This window comes from Neofelis nebulosa, chromosome 10 (genome assembly GCF_028018385.1).
Source record: "Neofelis nebulosa isolate mNeoNeb1 chromosome 10, mNeoNeb1.pri, whole genome shotgun sequence".
NCBI classification, from domain to species: domain Eukaryota; kingdom Metazoa; phylum Chordata; class Mammalia; order Carnivora; family Felidae; genus Neofelis; species Neofelis nebulosa.
This window is the reverse complement of record NC_080791.1, coordinates 46574999-46597416: the sequence shown is the minus strand read 5'-3', so window position 1 is coordinate 46597416 and position 22418 is coordinate 46574999. Positions and strand designations below refer to the sequence as shown.

Genomic DNA, 22418 nt, shown 5'->3' with positions numbered 1-22418 from the left:
CTCCTTCTTCTTCTGTCCTTCCATTTTTGTTTAGTTTTATATTCAAATGTCAAAAATACTGGATGCGCATAGACTTATTTGTTTGTTTGTTTGTTTATTGAGTTGAGGAAGAGGCTTGTGTTGTATCCTGTATCCTGACTTTTCACAGTTTATCTCCATCTCCTGGAAATTTTTGCATCCCTTCTGTATTTAGAAAGCAATAGAGAAGTCTGTCTTAATGGTTTCACCATTCTCCCATTCACCCAAAATATAACTCCTTAGAACTATGTCCTCCATTTCTCTCACCACTTCATTCTTTTTATTTTGTATTTTTTAATGTTTATTTTTGAGACAGAGACAGAATGCGAGTGGATTAGGGGCAGAGAGAGAGGGAAACAGTATCGGAAGTAGGCTCCAGGCTCCAGCTGTCAGCACAGAGCCCAACGTGGGGCCTGAACTCACAAGCCATGAAATCATGACCTGAGCTGAAGTGAGACACTCAACTGACTGAGCCACCCAGGGGCCCCCCCTCACCACGTCATTCTTGAGTCCTCTTAATACTACCCCAAAGTATTCTCACATGTATCTCCTCTCATCTGGCACCTTGACACTCTCAATCTGGGTTGTTCCAACAGCTTCTTAACTGACCTCCTTGACTCCAAGATCTAATCAGACCAGCCTTTGCTCTACTCCCTAAATCATGTTAGACTGTGACACTGTCTTCCTCTGAAGTCATGGGTGACTCCTCATCATATAGGGAATAAAATACAAAATCTTGGGCATGCTACTCAGGACCACACTGAGTCTTGACAGTGCTTTACCAGCCAACCTTTGGAAATGAAAAATCAATAACAGGAAAAATAAATTTATAAAATAAACCAGATATATTACATAAAAAGTGTTGCCCAAAAATCCACTGCCAAAAAAATATGTGAATACATGTAAATAGATAGGTAGGTGTGTGTGTGTGTGTGTGTGTGTGTATGTATGTATATGTGTTTGCACAGTGTGTGTGTGTATATATATATATATGTATGTATATGTATTTGCACAGTATTATTAAGGTTTCTAGGCAAGCCCATAAAAGTCTATTGAATATATAATTGTAGGCAAACTACATGCGTGTGCAATTTTTTAAAAATTACTCAGCAATGCCAATAAATACTACAGGAAAATCACTAAAATTTTAAATTATTTTTAAGAAATAGATCTTGACTACTGGCTCTTGGGGTGACACGATGGACAGACAACTCCACTTGTCTTAATAAGTAACATTAACTACATGCTTACAATATGCCAACCCATGTTAGAAGACCTTTGCAAGCATTAGCATTTCAAGTATTTGATGTCACAACGACCTTATAAAATAGGTATCATTTTCCCCACTTAACAAACAAGAAAAATGAGTCACAGGGAAGTTAAAAAACTTTCCAAGGTCACACAGAGAGTGGTAATGGAGGAATCTGAACTGAGGCAGTTTGGTTCCAAAGCTCTCAATCTGAATGACAACCCTAGATTAAGAACCACTAGAGAGTCCTCTGGAAGAGGCAGGGCCAGTTAATAGTGTGGGATGCACAGGAAGTGTCTAAAGCTGACAGCAAGTGACTGGCTAGGGGCAAAGCTGGGTAGTCAGAATTGGGTACTGGGTATATGACATTTTCTTAAGGTCATTTTGATGCTAGTGCTATTTTGACATTCACAATTCATTTCTATGAAGAATAAAGCATTAAACTTTCAACTTTTAAAAAATCATCAAGTACTCTGTGCAGTAGAAACTGATCCTAATGACAGGATGAACTGAGTCTCATCAGCGATTCAAGACTAGAGCTGGAGTCAGAGATGTGGTGGTAGATGATGAAGCCTTAAAATGGGGTAGGGTTGTCACACACATTTGTTCATTTTCTTTTTAAGTGATTGGCTTGATAATTTAGGATTACAGAATGTCCATGGTGTCAAAGTGGTCTCAAAAAAAGAAAAAAGAAAAGAAAAGAAAAAAGAAAAGAAAAGAAAAGAAAAGAAAAGAAAAGAAAAGAAAAGAAAAGAAAAGAAAAGAAAAAGGCTCTACTTCAAAAAAGGACTTGCAGGAGGAAGAGGTTAAACAGTGAGTGCTAACCACAGCCTGCTTTGGGCAGAAGCAGAAGGAAGCCTCAAGCCAAGTAATGGAAGGAGAGTCTCTTTCTGTTCTGGTTGTCAGAAAGGGCAAAGAATCAAAACATCACTTTTGCAATGGATGAGTTTACAAAATTGCAGGAAGTGTGACAAGACTTAAAAGACAAGACACATTTTTTTTTAAGAGTTCAGCTTTTCGCTGAACAGGTTACAGAAGAGGTTAGTCAAAAAACCAAAGCCCATGTCATCATCAGACTCTTCCGATTCTTCTTTCTTTGCTTCCACCTCCTTCTCGCCAGCTGGGGCAGCGGTGGTGGAGGGGGTGGGACCTCCCTCTGCTGGACCTACACTGCAGATGGGGCTCCCGATGTTGACACTGGCCAGGGCCTGCCTTTGCAAACAAGCCTGGCCAGAAAGGTTCAGCATTTACACGTGCTGCTTCAGTGAGGGCGTTGTTATCCTCTGTGACCGTCACCGCATCGTGGTGCAGGTTGAGGGCTGAGGAGATGCCGGCAAGCTGTGAGAAGGAGGCTATGGGCCGGTGAGCGCTGAGCGGGTGCTGCTGGGCACAGTGCTACTCACCGGATGAAGTGAAGGCCTCACCCCAACACACACTTAGCTTCCCCAGAGAGACCCAGGACCTTAGTGGCAGCTGAGGAAAGGCAAGACATATTTGTTAAACATCTTTGTACAGTATCTTTTTGCTGTGGAGGATTTCCATCTGAAAATTGGGATTACTTGAGAAAGTGGCATCACTTCTGGTATTATCCATGGATTAAGACAAAGTTTTGTGAGAGAACTAGGGTACAGAGCCGGGTTCAATTCTGGGCTCTACCATTTGCCAACTGTATGTCTTCAGGCAAATCTCAGCCTCTCTGAACCTCATTTCTTGCTTTCATTGATTAAAAGGGAGTGATAAGATTACTTAAGTCTTGAAGTTGTTGTGGTCCTTGAATTGTGCCTCAGCTAGTCAGCATTCAGTGAATATTTATCAAATGGCAAGAGTGGTTAGTAGCATTACAGCTGAATATTTTATTTTGCTTTTCTCTATTTCTTAAATTTTCTACCATAAACATATTGCTTTTGCAATTAGAAACAAAAACATATTATTTTATTTATTTGTTTGTTTGTTTGTTTGTTTAAGAAAGAGAGAGAGAGAATCCCCAAGCAGGCTCATGCTCCACACAGAGCCTGATGCGGGACTTGAACTCACGACCCTGGGATCATGACCTGAGTCAAAACCAAGAGTCAGCCATTCAACCGACCAAGCCACGCCGGTGCCCCAAAACTTATTCTTTAAAAAAATTTTTTTCAACATTTATTTCTTTTCAGAGAGAGAGAGAGAGAGAGAGAGAGAGAGCAGTTGAGGGGCAGAGAGAGAGAGACACACACACACAGAAACCAAGGCAGGCTCCAGACTCTGAGCTGTCAGCAAAGATCCCGACACAGGGCTTGAACTCACAGTGGCCGAAGTCAGATGCTCAACCGGCTGAACCACCCAGATGCCCCTAAACTTACTCTTTTTTAAAAATGACAGATGCAATTTCTCACATTTTCACATTTGCTCTCCCCACCTTTGTCTCCTTCATGTCCCTTTCTGCTATATATAAAAACGGGTCCTCTCCACACAACAATATTCAGAAGATGCTATGAGATGTCAGTTATCTCTATACTCCATCATGGCTTTAAGGGGGTCAGCTCAGTGAACCCAGACCTGCAGCAAGGCTGAGATCAGTGGTAGTTCAGTGCCATGGTTGCTCTGTTCTCTTCATTACACATCAATCTCCATCCTGCCATTCCCTCAGTCTCTCAGTCTGCTGGATGCTCCTAGCCCCTGCCAGGCCTTAGGGAGCTCCATTTTTTTTTTTTTTTATTCTACTGGTTTCATTCATTCAGTACCAAGGCCTAGAGACAATGACAAGATGTAGGAGCCAAGCTTCGCATTTGGTCTTTGGAAACCAAGGAGAGTGTGGGTGAGGGTATTAAATAAAGCAAAGTTCTGGCAGAAAACCAGCTTCTAATCTTGAAGTATCCCCTGGTTCTCTTCTTTGTAATTTTAAGTTTGTGGGTCCCAGATCTCCATATTTGCCTTCTGGAGCTGCCTTAGCAATAAGAAAAGATATTCATCTTTTTAAAGCTGAATTACACCAGCTCCTGAAACATTCTTGCATCAGGAAGCATAACCAGGGGACTCTGTCACATTTGAAGCTACCTGGTCTGCCCACGCTCTCATGCAGTGGGCTTATTCTCACACAGGGAGGTAGGGGAAGAGCCTAAGGGCCAGGATCTTTCTGAGTGTGTGGCCTTTTCCGGGAGTACAAGGTATGGTTCATCAGCTTCCTCTCAAAAGCCACTCCTGCTTGCTGGTTCCTATTTCAGCAAACATCACTGCCATCCACCCAGCTGCCTAGGTTAGAAATCTGGAAGTTGTCCTTCACCACCCCCACCCCCATTTCACATCCCATGTCCAATTACTGCTTTAAGTGGCCCTTGAAGTCATTTGCTTTTCTCCATTTCTGCTGCTAGTTAAGACAACCATGCCCTCCTGCCTCTATAACTGGTATCCCCCAGATAGGATAGTTGTTTGAATGCTTGATAGCCCCAGATGACATCTAGAGAGGATAAGGAACATGTAAGGATCACACAGGCAGTGACAGCAGATTCAGAGAAGAATCCAGGCTTTCTGGTCCCAAGTTAAGCACTGCTGCTGGAAACTATTTGTTCACTATATAGTTGACCTTTCAACAATGAAAGGGTTAGAGCCAACCTCCCACACAATTGAAAATCTGCATATAACTTTTGACTTAAAAATTACTAGTAGCCTAGAAGCCTTGTTGATAGGATAACAATCATTTTTTATACTATGGTATTATAACTGTACTCTCACAATAAAGTGAACTAGAGAAACAAATGTTATTAAAATCACGAAGAAGAGAAAATACATTTATAGTACTATAGTACTCTATTGAAAAAAAAACTGCATGTAAGTGAACCTACACAGCTCAAACCTGTTGTTGTTCAAGGGCCAACTGTATTGTTTTGTTTTGTTATTAGGTTTATTTATTTATTATGAGAGAGAGAGAGCGCACGCGCGCACTTGTGCATGCTGTGAGCAGGGAAGAGACAAAGAGAAAAGGAGAGAGAGAGAGATTCCAAGCAGGCTCTGCACTTGTCAGGGCACAGCTGGATGTGGGCCTTGAACCCACAAATTGTGAGATCATGACCTGAGCTGAAATCAAGAGCCAGACGCTTTACTGACTAAGCCACCCAGACCCCCAAGGGTCAACTGTATTGTATTGAGATCTTGATTGGTGCTAGACAGATTAAATCATTGTCTCCCTCTGGGGTTTCTCCAGTGTCACCTCCAGGGGTGACTTCCCATGTTGGATTATGGTTTTCAGCCTAATTTATGTCCACATCACTCCTGTACATTCTCAACTGCAGATAGAGTAGGGCATTTCTTAGAGCCCTGCCAGCCCTCTCATTCCAGCATTCTCCAAGTTGGCTTCTGCATGGTCTACTCACAAATAGCTTGTGAGCTAGTGAGGCCAACAGGAAATACACACATTGAAGCACTTCTCCAAAGGAAAAGATTCTATGTGAGTGCAACATTTAAAACACAAAGTGGAAGGACGCCTGGGTGGCTCAGCTGGTTAAGCCTCCAACTTTGGCTCAGGTCATGATCTCATGGTTCGTGGGTTCGAGCCCTGTGTCGGGCTCTGTGCTGACAGCTCAGAACCTGGAGCCTGCTTCAGATTCTATGTCTCCCTCTCTATCTGTCCCTCCCCTGCTCATGCTCGCTCTCTATCTCTCTCTCAAAAAAATAAACATTAAAAAAAACCCACACCAATAAATGGAAATGCTTCCCTCTAGCATTTCCATATAGGAAAGGGGAACAGGAAAGGTGATCTGGTTCAGCTTTCATTCCTAGCACACTCCATAACTTCTTGTGAAGTCAATGTTCAGAGCATGATAAGTTCCCCAGTGTGCCCAGGATTCCAACTGATTCACTTAACACAGGTTACTAAGGGTATACTATGTGCCAGACATGGTGCTGGGTGCACAGAACACAGTGCTGTATCATATAGACAAATATCCTGCTTTAGGGGACGTTATAGGCTAATGGAATCTGACCTAAGCTATTACCTAATTTTCTTTTTAATATATTCTTACCTGGATATCATCTTTATAAATTTCAAATACATGATTATAGAATCATAATATTCTAGGAGATAAGAAGGAGATATTCATTTAGCCTAGTGTCTTTCTCCCCTTAGCTAATGCTTAAATCCCTTTTACAATACCATTGTCAAGTGATCGTGTGGTCATTTGCCAACAATGGGATTCACTACCTCCAAGGTGATCTATTTCTAAACAGCACAAGGAGTTACAATGTTCTTCCCTATATCAAACCAAAATTGGTTTCCCTAAAGTTTGCAGTGCATTCTGGCCTTTGGGCCTACACACTCAAGACAGTCTCTTCTGCTCTGAGTTGGCCTTGGGTATGAAAGTATGGTTACTATGTCCCCGAAGCATTCTCTTCTCCAGACCAAACATCTCCACTTCCCCATAAATACGGTTTCAAACTTCTTCTCTAGTCAGATGGCCAACAGAGCTACTTCTTCGCGTTCTGTGAAAGCATGAAAAGCATCTTACATAAACAATATTATTTGCCTTGATTCTCCCATGTTAAACTCAGAGATCATGTGACCATAAAGCAAATTTCTTCCAACCCTGCAATACCGCATCTCATCCATAATTCTGCAGATAGATTTGAAACAAGCAGGCTAACTTTATTATTCACAGACCAGAGCAATACTATTGAGTTGTCAGGATTGTTGTATTAAAAGTGATAATGAATGTTAAATATTTCAACAAATATTGATGTAACACCCATCATGTACTGGACGCTCTGCTAGACTCTGAGTATAATACAGTCCTGAAGATGATAGGGAAGACCTTTACCTTTATGGAGCTTACAGCCTAGAGACTGAATATGAGCAGCTCTCCAAAGCCATATGGTTTAACCTGAAGCCAAGCTCAAACTCTCCTAGAAGGCGGTTTGAGTTCTCCCTTCCACTGACCTAAGCTAGAAGCTCAAAAATGGTAACACTGTTATGATTATCATCATAATGAACATAGATATAACCACATTAATGCCAATAAAACCTTTGGGTGTTATAATTTCCTTATGAGAATAATGCTTTTAGAAAGAGAGCAAAGACCATTCATTTCTTATGAATAATAACCATTATATCTCAGATTGTCTCATTTTCTCCTCCTAGAAACCACATATTTCCTATAAATCAAGGAGTTTTATAATAAATGATCTGAGTTAGCTTCCACACAGTGACTGTTTATTCAAATCTGGATTACTTGAGCAAACCGAATGAGAGGTTCTAGAATACAGAACAGCTTCATCAAGGAAGGTGCAGCTGCACTTACAGGTACAAAGCCAGACCCCCTTCCCCCTTCCATCTGTCTGCTGGAGCGATTATCCTGTCTGTAAAGTCATCTTCAGCCATCTTCTTACCCAGCACGCTATGCATGACACAGTGTGCTTCCAACATCAAAGAGGCTTTCAGCTTTTCCAAAAGCTGTGTCTTCAGTTCCTTATCATTTTATATCATCATTTGTTCAGCCTTTGGTCAAGCAACTGATAGAAATGGAAGAGTTATTTATTGTAAAACATATAGTCGCTGTATATTTAAAACCACTGATCTTCCTGTTTCTCTGTTACCATCAGATAATCCACCATCTTGGGTGGGGTGAACATGAAACCACCACATAGTATCTCACCAGGGGAGGGGAGTGACCACAGGATGTCATCATCTGTGTCAGAAGAGTGGCAAATATTTAGCAAATATCTCACATTTGCATATCTAAGAAGTGCTCCACGTCCACACCATACTGCTGAAATAAGAGTTAAAATCTTTTTCATTAAGCCTCCTCCACTGACCCTATATGCTGACAAGATTTTTTTTAGTACTATTTATGTTTTGGTGTATTAATCATACTAATATTTATAGTGACGAATACTTGTTATCTACAATTAGCCTAGCATCCTGCTTGGCATGTACTTTATCTCGGTTAGTCCTTACAGCAATCTTTTGAGGTAAGAATCTCCTCTTTTTTCATGTGAAAAACTGGTTCAGAGAGGGTAGGTGGCTTGCTCAGGCTAATTTAATTAATAAGTACAAGTGCTAGGATTTGGGCCCAGTAGAGTGCTCATTTCCTTTTACTCCTTTAACCCACCACCCCAAACACACGAATCCCAATCCAGAATAGAGGGTGCCACGCTCAGAGCGTCCTTCCTTGCCTACTTGTTCACTCCCTCCCATTGTTTGTGTCCTTTTCTATCCCATGCGTAGGATTTCAGTTCCTGCAAGGGAAAGAGAAGTCATTAATCTTTGTGTTCCTCTCCAGAGACCACAGCATAGTAGCTCTCAATAAGTACATTTTAAGTGAAAACACACACAATGCTATCACTAGAACTCCTGACTCCTACTTCAAAATTACAGAAAGGCTTGGGAATGCAAGCTGGTGCAGCCACTCTGGAAAACAGTATGGAGGTTCCTCAAAAAACTAAAAATAGAACTACCCTACGACCCAGCAATTGCACTACTAGGCATTTATCCACGGGATACAGGAGTGCTATTTCTAAGGAACACATGCACCCCCATGTTTATAGCAGCACTATCCACAATAGCCAAAGTATGGAAAGAGCCCAAATGTCCATTGATGGGTGAATGGATAAAGAAGATGTGGTATTCACACACACACACACACACACACACACACACACACAATGGAGTATTACTCGGCAATCAAAAAGAATAAAATCTTGCCATTTGGAACTACGTGGATGGAACTGGAGGGTATTATGCTAAGTGAAATTAGTCAGTCAGAGAAAGGCAAAAATCATATGACTTCACTCATATGAGGACTTTAAAAGACAAAAGAGATGACCATAAGGGAAGGGAAACAAAAATAATATAAAAACAGGGAGGGGGACAAAGCATAAGAGACTCATGAATATGGAGAACAAACAGAGGGTTACTGGAGGGGTTGTGGGAGGGGGGATGGGCTAAATGGGTAAGGGGCATTAAGGAATCTAATCCTGAGATCATTGTTGCACTATACTCTAATTAAGTTGGGTGTAAAATTAAAATTAAAAAATAAAATTAAAAAATGAATTAAAAAAAATAAAATAAGTTTAATTAGTGTAGGTGCTACATTTATTTTAGTTTTAATGTATTATTCAAAGTAATTACATGTCAAATGATATGGAGTTTATATATTAAAATTATTTTTGATATGGGGAAGCTTTATTATTTTAAAATTAAAAACAGATTGATCATTAGATTAAAATATTATTATGAAACAATTTTTTGAGAAATCTTAAATGTTTTATAATTCCAAAAATCATTTGATAGTCAACAAGTTGCTTATTATTGGATTTACTTCACCTTTTGTAAGTTTGTTGATAATCAATTTGCGTTTAGATGGGAGTAATTCTATTATGTCTCAATTTTTCATGCATTTTACTTAATACTTTAAACTACACTGTTGATTTATGGCTCTAGGATGAAACTGACCTAGATTTATGTCACAATGTATTTATAAGAGAGGGAAAATATTTTCATCAATGCAAAGGGTATTGTAGTGGGACTAATAATAATAAAATACCCAGTAAGTAGCATCAAATCAAATCAAATCAAATTGCTCAGGGTAAAAAAAAAAAAAATTACAGAAAGGCTTTCATTTTGAAATTAATAATGAATCAAAGCATCTTATTGAGCCTGTGTGATAGTAGCCATAGTGACTAAACAATAAAACTGCGTTTTTTATTGAAGCTCCAAACTGCACATCCTTCAGCTGTCTGAAGCCACTCGAGAGGATAAAATCCTCTCATCCTTAGTGTGACCCTCAAAAGTAGTTGAGCAGAGACATGGATGGAAGAATTTGCTGCTCTGCACAAATAGAGAAGTTTCCCCACACTTACAAGAAACTGGTGGGACTCATTGTGCAGAACACATGGGAGGAAAGCTCTCCCCTTTATCCAGGGTTGGCCTCACTTGGAACACTTGCAGATTGAGAAACAGAGTTCTTGGCATTGATGTTTAAGACTCTGACACCTGAAAGTCATCATTCCAGTTGGAATGGGAGCAACATGGAACAAATAGGTGTACAGGGATCAGCAAGCCAGGAAAGAAAGACTGACATGGCAATAACAACTCTCCACATTTATAGAGTGCTTCCTGTGTCCCGGGTGCTTACTTACATTATTTGTGTTAATATTTACAACGGTCTAAGGGTAGGTTCACTTTAAAGATGTAGAAATGAAGCTTGGAGGAGTTAAGTAACTTGCTAAGTCCTCTTTGTAGGTAAGTATAGAGCTGAAAGAATTGAACTTAAGTCTCTATGACTCCAAAGTCTAAACTCTCAACCATTCGTGCTAATCATTAACTGCACTTGCCTAACCATTGAATCTGTTCTTGGTGACCAATAATAGAGGCTAAATACTAGACACACTGCATTTTATTTGTTGCTTTATTTAAAGCTAAATGTATAGTTCTCATTCTGTAAGATGAATGCTGTCATCCTCAATCTTTTAGCTGTCAACATAATCCCAGGCTACCAACCTTCTCTAAATAAAATACAGGGACATCTGGACTCAGTGTCTTCAAACTGACAATTTTACTGAAGAAACTGATGCCCAGAGTGGGCAGACCAGATAAGCACCAGCCGTTACAGACTTGAGTCTGATGAAAAATACTACTTATTTCACTTACATTTGTAGACTGTATTATGGCTACCAGGCAAGTCATATGTATTATTTTATTTGATCCTATGGAAAATTATGAGGAAGGTAAGGTAAGTAATATTATCTCTATTATACAGAAGGTGAGAAGACATGCCCAGAATGATTACCCTACTAAGTTCTGGTCTTGAGACTCCAAATCCCCAGTAAATGAATTAGCTCTTTTAACCCTTCAGTAATATAGATGCAACTGTGCTCAAATATTGACTCTACCACACATCCCTCAGAGTTTTCAGTTTTCTCCTCTGTCAACTAGGAGATGAGAATGTCTGCCTCACAAGATTGTGAAACTAGATGAAGTAATGTAGGTAAAGCCATTTCAATAAAGTAGTGAACAGAACAGATGCAGATCCTATTCTCATGGGCCTTCTAATCTGGAGTTAGGAGGCAGGGAGTGAAAAACAAACATTCAATGATTACACACTTAACGGTCAAGTTACAATGATCATTAGTGTTATAAAGGGGAAAGATAGAACACCATGCAAGTATACCATAGAGTGAGCCAGCCTGCTGTGCGGCTGAGGGAAGGTCTCCCTGGGCAGTGACAGTTAAGCTGAGACCTGAAGGATGAGTGGCAGTTAGTGAGACGGTGGGGGGGGGGGGGGGGGGAAGGTACAGAGGGTGTTCCAGGCATAAGGAGCTGATTACCGATGAAGAAGCTTGGTGACCTTGAGAATCAAAGAAATGACTTCTGTAGTGTAAGGAGCCCCAGGAAGAATGATGCAAAAGGGTGCTGGAGAAATAGGCGCTGGAGAAATAGGCAAACTCCAGGCCATGTGGAGCCTCACATGACAAATTAAAATTTTGAACTTTAACCTAAGAGCAATGAGAAATGATCAAAGAGCTTTAGACAAGAGGCAACATTAAATTTGAGCTTTAAAAAGTCCATTTCTGGGTTGCCTGGGTGACTCAGTGGGTTGAGTGTTGGATTCTTAATTTCAGCTAAGGTCATGATCCCAGGGTCGTGGGACCTAGCCTCACATCCAGTTCTGCACTGAGTGTGGGGCCTGCTTAAGATTCTCTCTCTCTCTCTCTCTCTCTCTCTCTCTCTCTCTCTCTCTCTCTCTCTCTTCTCCCTCTTTCTCTCTCTCTCACCTTCTGCCCCTCTACTCCACTTGCACTATTTCTCTAAAATTAAAAAAAAAAATTTTTAAGTTCAGTTCCAAACTAGGGAAAGTTGGGATCTTTTTAAAATCTTTCTTTTTTTATTTTTCTTCATTAAAAAAATTTTTTTAATGTTTATTTGTCTTTGAGAGAGAGAGACAGACAGAGTGTGAGCAGGAGAGGGGCCGAGAGAGAGGGAGACACAGAATCCGAAGTAGGCTCTGAGCTATCAGCACAGAGCCCAATGTGGGACCCGAACCCATAAACGGTGAGATCATGACCTGAGCCGAAGTTGGAAGCTTAAATGACTGAGCCACTCAGGCACCCCTCCTTTCTTCTTTTAAATAAACACTTCTTTAGTACCCCTTATATTGCAACAGTGATGTAGACTGCGTGTTTGAAATATAAAATGAAAAGACTTAGACCCTGGGCGAGTACCAGCTCTTCCCTTTACTACTTTCAGGATCTAGGACAAGTCACCTCAAAGACTATCTCTGCTCTTGCCACCTAACATGGTTTCTTCTCTTTCTAAGGAAAGTTAACCTCCAAATCTTAAAAGTGCATTGAGAAACAGTGTACACATTTCTGGGAAGCTCATTTATTTATTGTTTTTGTTAAACATGTATTAAGCATCAAGCATGTGCCCAGCATCATATTGGGTACTGGGGGTACAGAGATGGATAAGATAGAGACCCTGCACTTTAAGAACTCACAGTTTGGGATAGAGGTAGGCGAGACAAACAAATAAGTAATCATTATGTTGTACACCTGAAACTAGTGTAACGTTGTATGTCAACTACGCTCCAATTTTTTAAAATTTTTATTTCTTATTTTTTAAGTTTATTTTTTTTATTTATTTTGAGAGAGAGAGGGAGATAGAGAACCAGCAGGGGAGGGCCAGAGAGAGAGGGAGACAGAATCCCAAGCAGGCTCCGCACTGACAGTGTAGAGCCCTGTAAGCAGCTCAAAGTCATGAACCATGAGATCATGACCTAAGTTGAAGTCAAGAGTTGGACGCTTAACCAACTGAGCCACCCAGGCTCCCAAATTTTAAAAATTTTAATGAAATAAAGAGAAGTGGAAGAAAATATATACATCCATATGTAAAAAGTAGTGACAATAAAGTAGGATCTACTACAAGAGAATAAGCAAGGAAGGAGTTATTCACAAGAGCCTAGAGTCAGGGGAAATTTTTAGTAGAGGTGATAAGCACATAGTATGTGCTTAATACATGTGGAGTAGTAATACATGTTGAACGAAAAGTTTGAGCTGAGTCTTTTTTCTCCAACTTTATCGGTATATAATTGACATATAACATTGTGTGAGCTTAAAATGTACCATGTGTTGATTTGACACACTTATATAGTACAAATAATTACCACCTTAACATTATTAAGCTGAATCTTAAAGGATGAGGGGTAGCTTACTGGGCACAATAAGAGGAGTGGGAAATGAACAAGATCACAGATACCAAAAAGTGGCTTTTTCAGATTTATCAGCAGTCAACTGGATAGGTTGAAAAGGAGAGATTGTAGGTGAGAAGACCAAGTGAAAACCTGGGGGCAATTAATCCAGGTGAAAGGTGCAGTAGACTTGATGTTCACTCAGCAGTAATGGTGGCTGTTTTCTTAGCCCTAAGTTTTACTTGGTAGTACAGCATGGCTTGTAAGTGTTGATACATCTCCTCATGAATGGATGTCTGTTCCCCTTCACAAGGGTAGAGACCATGTCACCTATTGAAATCCTTATAGCACCTAATGCTATGCTTTCTACCCCATGTGCACCCATCAAAAGTTGAATTGATGGGGCACCTGGTGGCTCAGTCAGTTAAACGTTGGACTCTTGATTTTGGCTCAGGTCATGATCTCATGGTTCGTAAGATCAAGCCACGCATCAGGTCCTGCACTGACAGCATGGAGCTTGCTTGGGATTCTCTCTCTCTCCCTCTATCCCTGCCCCTTTCTCCTCTGCCCTCAAAATAAATAAATAAACAACAAAAAAAGTTGGGTTGACAGTTGGATTCACTGAGCTGTGATGGGAGTGGAGCAGCTGGAACAAGAGAAGTAGGGGAGGACACCCCATCTGCCCCGCACCATAGGCATTCTTCCCTCATGTAAGGCAGCATCTTAAACTCAGCCAAACCTACTTATTGTTTTTCCCCCAAAGCCTGGTATGTCCTTTCTCTTGTTCAGTTGCCTCCATCCACTCTAGCTAGAAACCTCAAGATAATGTTGGAAACCAAGAATAAAGCTGGGGCAAAAAAACCACTTTTCAGGCTTTTAAGAACTATACTTTGAGGCATCTGGGTGGCTCAGTTGGTTGGGTGAGTGTCCAACTCTTGATTTCAGCTCTGGTTATGATTCCTGGGTTGTGGAATCCAGCCGCGTGTCTGGTTCTGCACTGAGCATGAAGCCTGCTTGGGATTCTTTCTTTCTCTGCCCCTCTTCCCCACTTGTGCACTCTCTCAAAAATAAAAAATAAAAAATTTTTTAAATGAACTATACTTTTTGCTCCAGGATCTTCAAAAGATCCTCTCATTCATACGTAGAAAGAAGTCAGTGATCCTAAGATTCAACAATGCCCCTTCTCTGAATCTCCCCTAAAGACACACTCACACATGTACACAAAGAAGCTCATATAAATGTATTCTCTATAAGAGACAAAAAGTGGAAGTACCCTAAAAGTCAATTGATACAACACATGTTAAATAAACTACGTTCTATTCATGACACAAAATGCCATACAACAGCTTAAATGAGTGAAGTAGATCTATAGGCATTAATACAGAAAGCACTCCAAAATTGATTGTTTAAGTGAGAAAGGCAATTTGAAGAATGATAGGTCTTATATTATACCATTGGTGTGAAAAATAACCGCGAATGAACCAACAACTTGGAATAGTAATTTATTTTTTATAGCTACATATATATGTACTAAATGCATAAAAAATGGTCTGGGAGAATATATACAAAACTGGTAACAGTGATTACCTCTGGGAAGGTGGGATGGAAATCAGGACTGGGAATGATGGTCCAAAAATGTTTTCTGTATTTAAATATTTGTCACAAGTGTAATAGCACATTTATGATTTAATGAAAGAATTTTTTAAGGTAAGAAAATCAGTAAGGATATGCAGTACTATTTTTAATAGTGAGAACTTTGGACTACCTAAATATCCAGCAATGGAAATATTATTAAATCAGTCATGGTACAATCCATATGGCAGAATTTAATAAAAATGTTCGTTTTTATGTTCACAGATGTAAAGAAGTTAGTGATTTATAGTTCTATGTAAAAGAAACTAGATACTGGGGCACCTGGGTGTCTCAGTCAGTTAAGGATCTGACTTCTGATCCCAGCTCAGGTCTCGATCTCGGGGTCATGAGTTCAAGCCCCGTGCTGGGTTCCACACGTGTTGGGCATGAAGCCTAGACAGAAAGAAAAGAAAAGAAAAAAAGGAGAGGAAGGAAGAAATGGAAATAGATACTAATTATGTTCTGAATTATCCCATTTTTGTTAACAAATGCATACACAAAAAGGTTTGAGATAATTTTTTATAAAACGTTTATAGTAGTTGTGGGTCTGGTTGTGTTTTCTTTTGCTTCTTTATATCCTATTTTTTCTATAAGGAATATATATGTAATAAGAAAAATTCCATTTAAAAAAATGTAAGTGAAATGAGGAAAACTGAACTGGATGAAAGGTAAGAGGAGGAAATGTGTAATGGTGGATGGGTATAAGAAAGTAGGGAAAAGATGTTTGAAGATTTTTTAAAAGAGATTTTTATTTTCCAGAGAGTTAAGGGGAAAAATATTTTTGTTCTTGGAGTTTTTCAGTATACTTTCCAAGCCATCAAGTTCCTAAATATAACCAAAGATGATGATTTTACAAGCAAGCCAATATAAACATAGTAGATGTTTATATTTCTACATTAACAACATGGCATTGGAGCTGCAAAAGTTCTTTCGAATTCCTATATTTTATTTTTCTAAAAAAACAAGTCCCCTTTTAAAATATAACACACCCCCACCCCATTGGGGCTTTAAATTTCAAGAAATGGCAGAGCAAGGTAGCATTTAGAACTGAGGACAAAGACGGGTGGAGGAGCAGGAGGGAGGTGGGAGGTTAAGCATTTGGGCAGGAAGAGGAGGAGGAAGACTTTTGCAGAGCCTTACCTAAAAGTAAGTTCTACCCAGACTTTAATGTGTATTTGGATCATCTAGGGATCTGGGGAAAGTGCAGTTCTGGGGTGAGACTCCCAGGTGAGGCCCATGCTACTGGCTCATGGACAGCTTTGAGGCCTGAGAGTCATAGAATTTGCCCTTCCACCCTGGGTGACCTGCACTTCACATTGGAAACCTCTGGCTATGACGGCTTCTTTCTTTCTAACCTAACACTGTTTTTGTCAGTATGCCGAATAACAGAAACCTTTCAGAAAGTCATCTTACCGTCTACAAGGTGCACTTTATGGCCCTGTGCATGGAAGTGAGTAAAATGGGAAACAGAAGGGGGAATGGGCAGGAGCCCCTGATACACAAATGTTATTTGTTATAAAGGGTGTGGTATTATGGAAAAAGCCCTGCACTGGTTGTCAGAAGAAGTGGTTTCATTAACCAGCTGTGTTTCTTTGTGCCAGTCATTTCTCTCCAGTTCTGCATTTCCTTTTCTGTCAAAAGAATTGGTCTACATGGCTTCTAAAATCTTTTGAGCTCTGACACTTGAAAAGTCTATAAAGGAGAGCCCATATCAACAGGAGGGAAGAAAAGAAAGATGTGCCTCCATGCACATCGCTGCCAAGGATCCTGTACATGTGGTATTATAATGGAAGAATTTTCCCCTAGTCTGCCCAGATGCAGAAATGTTGGAGTGAGAGACTGGGAAACTTGCCTAGTATGAAATTCTAGTACCCTGACTTCCTGGTTTTGGCAATTTAGAGTCTTGGGAATCTGTCCCAGGCTCTGTAAAGTAAGACAGACCATGAAAACAGGCCCTCTAAGAACTTCAATGTGGCTCTGGCAGCTTTCAGATTCAAAGGTCCTCAATCCTTGGGGCACCCTCAGGTTTCACCTCATTCCCCAACACTGATCAGCAGCCAAATTCTGAAGCCACTTGAGCCCAAAGGCCCAGCCAAATGGCCCTACTGCCTTCCTGTTTGTGAAAGCCTCCAATTCCCAGCCTGTGGCCAAATCCAATTTTCATAGCAACTCAACCCTTCCCCCAAGATCACCCTCCAGACCCGAGTCTCCCAGATGCTGTGGACTCTATCTGGGCCTGTCGCAGCCAAGCCTAAGGGAATGGAACAGGCCAGATGGTAACACTTCTTTCTCTATATTTAAGATAGTCCTACCCTCAAAGTGCAGATCGCCCCGAGCTTGATAAGCACAGGGAGGGAAAGGGGCCTGCCGGGGTGAGATTACCCAGACTCTGGAGAAATCTCCCACAGCTCCGCCTCACACCTCAGCAGACCTCCACTTCTCACCTTGTTACTTACTCACAGGCCTATGACTATTCTAGCAAAGTCATCAGTAAACACGCTAGCTTCAGGCAGTTTCCTATGGCTTCTGGGCAGTCAGCCTCCATCCATGTTTCTGAGACCCCATCCCCCAGCAGACACCCACCCAGGGCATGGCCTCCTGAGGCATCCATTTGGGATGCAGGGACCCTGTGGGCTGCAGAAGGAGTTATTTTTCCCTGTAGCCCCAGCCTAGGCTGAATGATGGGGCTGGCTAGTACAAAGACTGCTTTTTATAATGTTGGTCCTTGGTATTTTTGGTGTCTGGAGAGAGCTTCCTTTCCTCCCACAGGTAATTAGTAGCATAGGAGCATTTCCCTTTCCTCAACAGAAAGTCTGTTCCCAACCCTGGGGCCAGGCAGAAGGGACAGCAGGTGTGGCTAAGTACTCCCTGAGGTTAACCTCAAACTTAAACTTAGAGCCATACTTGATTAGAAGCAAAGTGAAATGCAGGGTTAGCTTCCATTGGGACAGGGTCAGCAAGTGGACACAGGTCCCTGGCAAGCCAGGATATTGTTTTCTAGCCTCTCAATCAGGTGAGGGGACAGGAGAAGGGGGTGGGGAACCAATGTGTGTTTGACACGTTTGTGAATTGTTCCTATAACAAAGGCTGTTTTAAAAAAAAACAACAGAGTGGAGCTTTATATATTTGAATGACAAGTACACAGAGGGACCTATTGTCACAATGAAAAATTGCATGAGTAATCGTGCATGACTTCAGTCTTCCTAGTTGAAATGTTAGGCATGTTAAGGATGATTGTGGACATTCCAGTGTTTTCAGTGTGGGGAAGAGGGAGGAAGGAACTCCTGGGAGGTGAGGAGGCAGGTTGTCTAGCAAGGTAGGGGAAACAGGAACCTAAAAAGCTCTTCCTCCACTTTTCCTTGCTGGTTCCCATTCTTACTCTACCTAATTAAGGTACCACCTCCTACAGGAAACCTTTCTGCCCCTACCTCCTACTTTCACCTCCCACTTTTGGTGCTTTGAATAGGTATCTACTGTCCTATCATTATTTATGGAACTATGATACTATTAATAGTTTGTAAAGCAGTGAACATGGACTCTGAGATTGGACTCCACCACTTCCTAAATGTATAACTTTGGCCAAATACTTAATCTTTCTTGTCTCAGTTTCCTCATCTATAAATGGGAGTAATACCTAACTTCTAGGGTTGTTATGAGGATTAAACATGTTAATACATATAAGGCACATAGAATAGTGCCTGACATATACTATGCACTCAATAAATATTAGCAATTATTGTTTTTATTTGTAGCCCCAGTGGTTAACACAATTTGTAATATATCATGGAGCAGTGGTTTTTTCAACCTTCACATACATCATAATTGCTTGAGGAACTTTAAAAATATATGAATGCGGGTTCCATTGGTCTAGGAGTGAAAACTGGTCATGGTATTTGGGAAAAGTTCTCAGGTAGTTTTATTATGCAGCCAAAGTCATAGGAGCTCAATTAATATTTGTTGAATAGATGAACCAAATGGGATCAGAACAAACCAGCCCAGGTGACTCTGTCCTTAGGAATGTCAAGGCATGATTCTGTCTCCTTCAGAAAGTTTGTTATTCCTGAGGCAGGCTTCCAGAGAATAATATGACAGTGAATGTAATGGAATACATAAAAGTACATAATTCTAGTCATCTCAGCATATCATTCTATTGAAGAAATAGAAAACTAATAAGCTAAGGTTGATATTAGAGATCGATAGGTATTTCCTATTATGTTGTCTTCTGTTTATGCAGACCTATTGCTTAGAGAGTTGCCATAACAACTCCAGCCAGAGCTGAACTTTGACCTTTCCTTTTACTCCAGTTTTACTTTTGACTTGCAACCAAGTTTTTCATTCAGTGGACATAATAAAACATTTAAAGACCTCAAATAAAACATTTCTACCACTATAATGTGCAGTTGCAATATGTTGCTATCATGATATATTGTAATTAGCCGCTTTATTTAGCTGGTTTACAAATTAAAAAAAAAATTTTTCAATGTTTATTTATTTTTGAGAGACAGAGAGAGATAGAGTGTGAGTAGGGAAGGGGCAGAGAGAGAGGGAGACACAGAATTCAAAGCAGGCTCCGGGCTCTGAGCTGTCAGCACAGAGCCCAATGCAGGGCCCAAACCCACGAACTGTGGGATCATGACCTGGGCCGAAGTCGGATGCCCAACCGACTGAGCCACCCAGGTGACTCAGTTGGTTTACATATTTTAACTGACTGATGCTTGTAAAACATGAAGTCAGGTACCTTTACAATAACCAGGGCCCTTCCTCTCAAAGCACATATATATTAATGGGGGGAATAAAGATAAACACACTGAAAACTAGAGAAAACAAATATAACAAACATTTAAATACTATGTAATAGTATAAAGTGGGCTTGGAGTCAGATTTAGGTCTATTTCTTATCAGCTATCTGACTTCAATTAATTTAGCTAACCTTCCTGAATTTCAGCTTCCTCCTCGACCAAATGTGTATTTGGACCAAATGCCTACATCACAGGATTGTTGTGAGGTTTCAAAGCGATAGTATACGTAAGTGTTTGGCACTTTTTATTAAATGAAATTATTTTAATGAACAAAGAGCTGTGTTCCAACAACTTTGTTATCAGCAATTTCATTATAAGGAGGAGGGATCATATGGAAAAGGAGGAAGCAAATCAAAGTGGAGAACTAAGCATGAGCATATACCCACCCTCCCACCATGAATCAAAAGATAGCTTTTAAAATCAGTGAGTCTCTCCCAACACCATCAAACAAGAGAGAAGGCAGAAATTATGATAAAAATCTGGCTAGAAAGCAGTTAGGATCAGACTGATAGAGAATTCAGGACAGAGTATTAACATACTCCAAAACACTTTTAAGGTAAATTTCTTTGAAGGTAGGGGCAGAGAATCTCTCAGCTCAGAGAAAGCAAATAGAAAGAATTGGGAGTTATGAAGTGCTCATCAGGGTTATTCATCTTTAAAATGACCCATAAATAACGGACCTCTCTCCTCTTCCCTCTACTTCAGGGAGCTGTAGGTGAGGGGTAGGGGTCAGGATGGTGAGATAAAACACAAAGCTTTACTCAAAGAAAGAAAGTCCCCTCTCTGGGGAGGGCATCTGCTGGTGTATAAAGGGCCTGTGAGAAAAGCAGGGCTTGAAGTAACCCTTTCCAACTTCCACAGACACAGAGAAAGGAAAAAGGGAAAGCTGTTCCTGCCCAGCCTGTCAACTGGGGCTTTGTCTAAGTAAAGGCCTCCTTATTTTGGCAACTGGGGATGGGTAAAGGACGAAGTGGGGAGGAGGGTGGTCCCCAAGCCTGCCTCTCTGCCTGCTCCCAGCACCTTACTGGGAAGTCTGCGGTCAAAATGTCCTACTCACAGGGTCCCAAGTAACCCTCCATTTACCAAAGGGAAGTGGAGGGGAAACGAACAGCTCAAAACTGGAGGGAAAACTTACCAAAATACCTGCTAATTAACTCATCCTTCAAACATAAATATGATGAAAAACCAAGGATCACCAGATATTTGAGGAAATTCAACAGCTCTAAAGGAAAGGTTTAAGATCAACAAATGGAAAGCCGATCCCAGACGAAAGGAAGATAAAGGAACAGAAAAGAGCATTTGAAAAATTCTAAATATCATCATCCTTCAAAAGAGCCCTGAGGATATTGCAGCAGGGTCTATGAAAAAGAAACAAACAACAAACAAACAGGAAATGAAAAATTATGATAGTAAAATTTAAAAAGCAGTAGATGAGATGAATAATAAAATGGATATGGCAAAAACTGGGGTTGTTAACCAGAAGCTGAGTGTCAGGAAACCTGCAGAAACTATCAAGAATGGAAAATCTGACAGAAAAATTAAGAGACTACTATGGACTGAATTGTGTTCCCCTCAAATTCATATGTTGAAGCCCTGAACTCAATGTGACTGTATCTGGAGATAGGCCCTGTGAAGAGGTGATAAAGGTTAAATGAGATCAATTCAATAATTCAGTAGAGCTGGTGACCTTATACAAAGAGGAAGAAACAACAGAGCTATCTCTCTGCCATGTGAGGACATAGCAAGGGCACAGCCAGAAGGCAGCTGTTTCCAAGCCAGGAAGAAAGCCCTCACTGGAAACCAAATTGGCCAGCACCTTGATCTTAGCCTCCAAAGCTGTGAGAAAATAAATTTCTGTTGTGTAAGCCACTCAGTATATGGTATTTGGTTATGACAGCCCAAGCAGAATAATCCAGAGACACAAAGCATTGATTCAGAAGTGCCTCCTTTCATTCAGGAGAAATGCCAGCAAAGAACCGAGAATTGGTGGGGAAGAGATCCACAAAGAAATAATAAAAGAAAATTTCCCCAACCCAAAGAAAGGCTCAAGACTTCATAGGGCCTGCTAAGTGTCAGACAAGGGACATTTTAAAAGATGCTTGCTTAGGGGCGCCTGGGTGGCGCAGTCGGTTAAGCGTCCGACTTCATCCAGGTCACGATCTCGCCGTCCGTGAGTTCGAGCCCCGCGTCAGGCTCTGGGCTGATGGCTCGGAGCCTGGAGCCTGTTTCCGATTCTGTGTCTCCCTCTCTCTCTGCCCCTCCCCCGTTCATGCTCTGTCTCTCTCTGTCCCAAAAATAAATAAAAAAAACGTTGAAAAAAAAAAACTGTTTAAAAAAAAAAAAGATGCTTGCTTAGACAGATACTAGGGATGTTTCAGAGCCAAAAGGACAAAGAGAAAACTCTAAAAGTTTTCAAAGAAGTAAAACAGGTTACCTACAAGGAACAAAAATAAATTGGCTTTCAGACTTCTGAAAGGTCACTCTGAATGCTGGGCAGTAAAGCAGTAACTTCAAACTTTGAAAGAAAATAATTTTGACCTAGAATTATGTATTATGCTAGCTAGCCAA

At 40.7% G+C, this 22418-nt stretch overlaps 1 protein-coding gene, 1 long non-coding RNA gene and 1 pseudogene across 6 annotated transcripts in view; 1 reads left to right on the top strand and 2 right to left on the bottom strand.

Annotated features, from left to right (window-relative positions):
* EED (embryonic ectoderm development) overlaps positions 1 to 22418 on the top strand; it is a 194701-nt gene that overhangs the window by 53907 nt on the left and 118376 nt on the right. The gene's annotated exons all lie outside the window — the stretch shown is intronic.
* LOC131486557 (large ribosomal subunit protein P1-like) lies at positions 2175 to 3677 on the bottom strand (annotated as a pseudogene).
* On the bottom strand, positions 7424 to 11653 carry LOC131487186 (uncharacterized). The gene is made up of 2 exons (XR_009249652.1): positions 11404 to 11653; positions 7424 to 7744 (listed from the first exon to the last, which is right to left on the bottom strand). It is a non-coding gene; the product is annotated as an uncharacterized LOC131487186 (long non-coding RNA).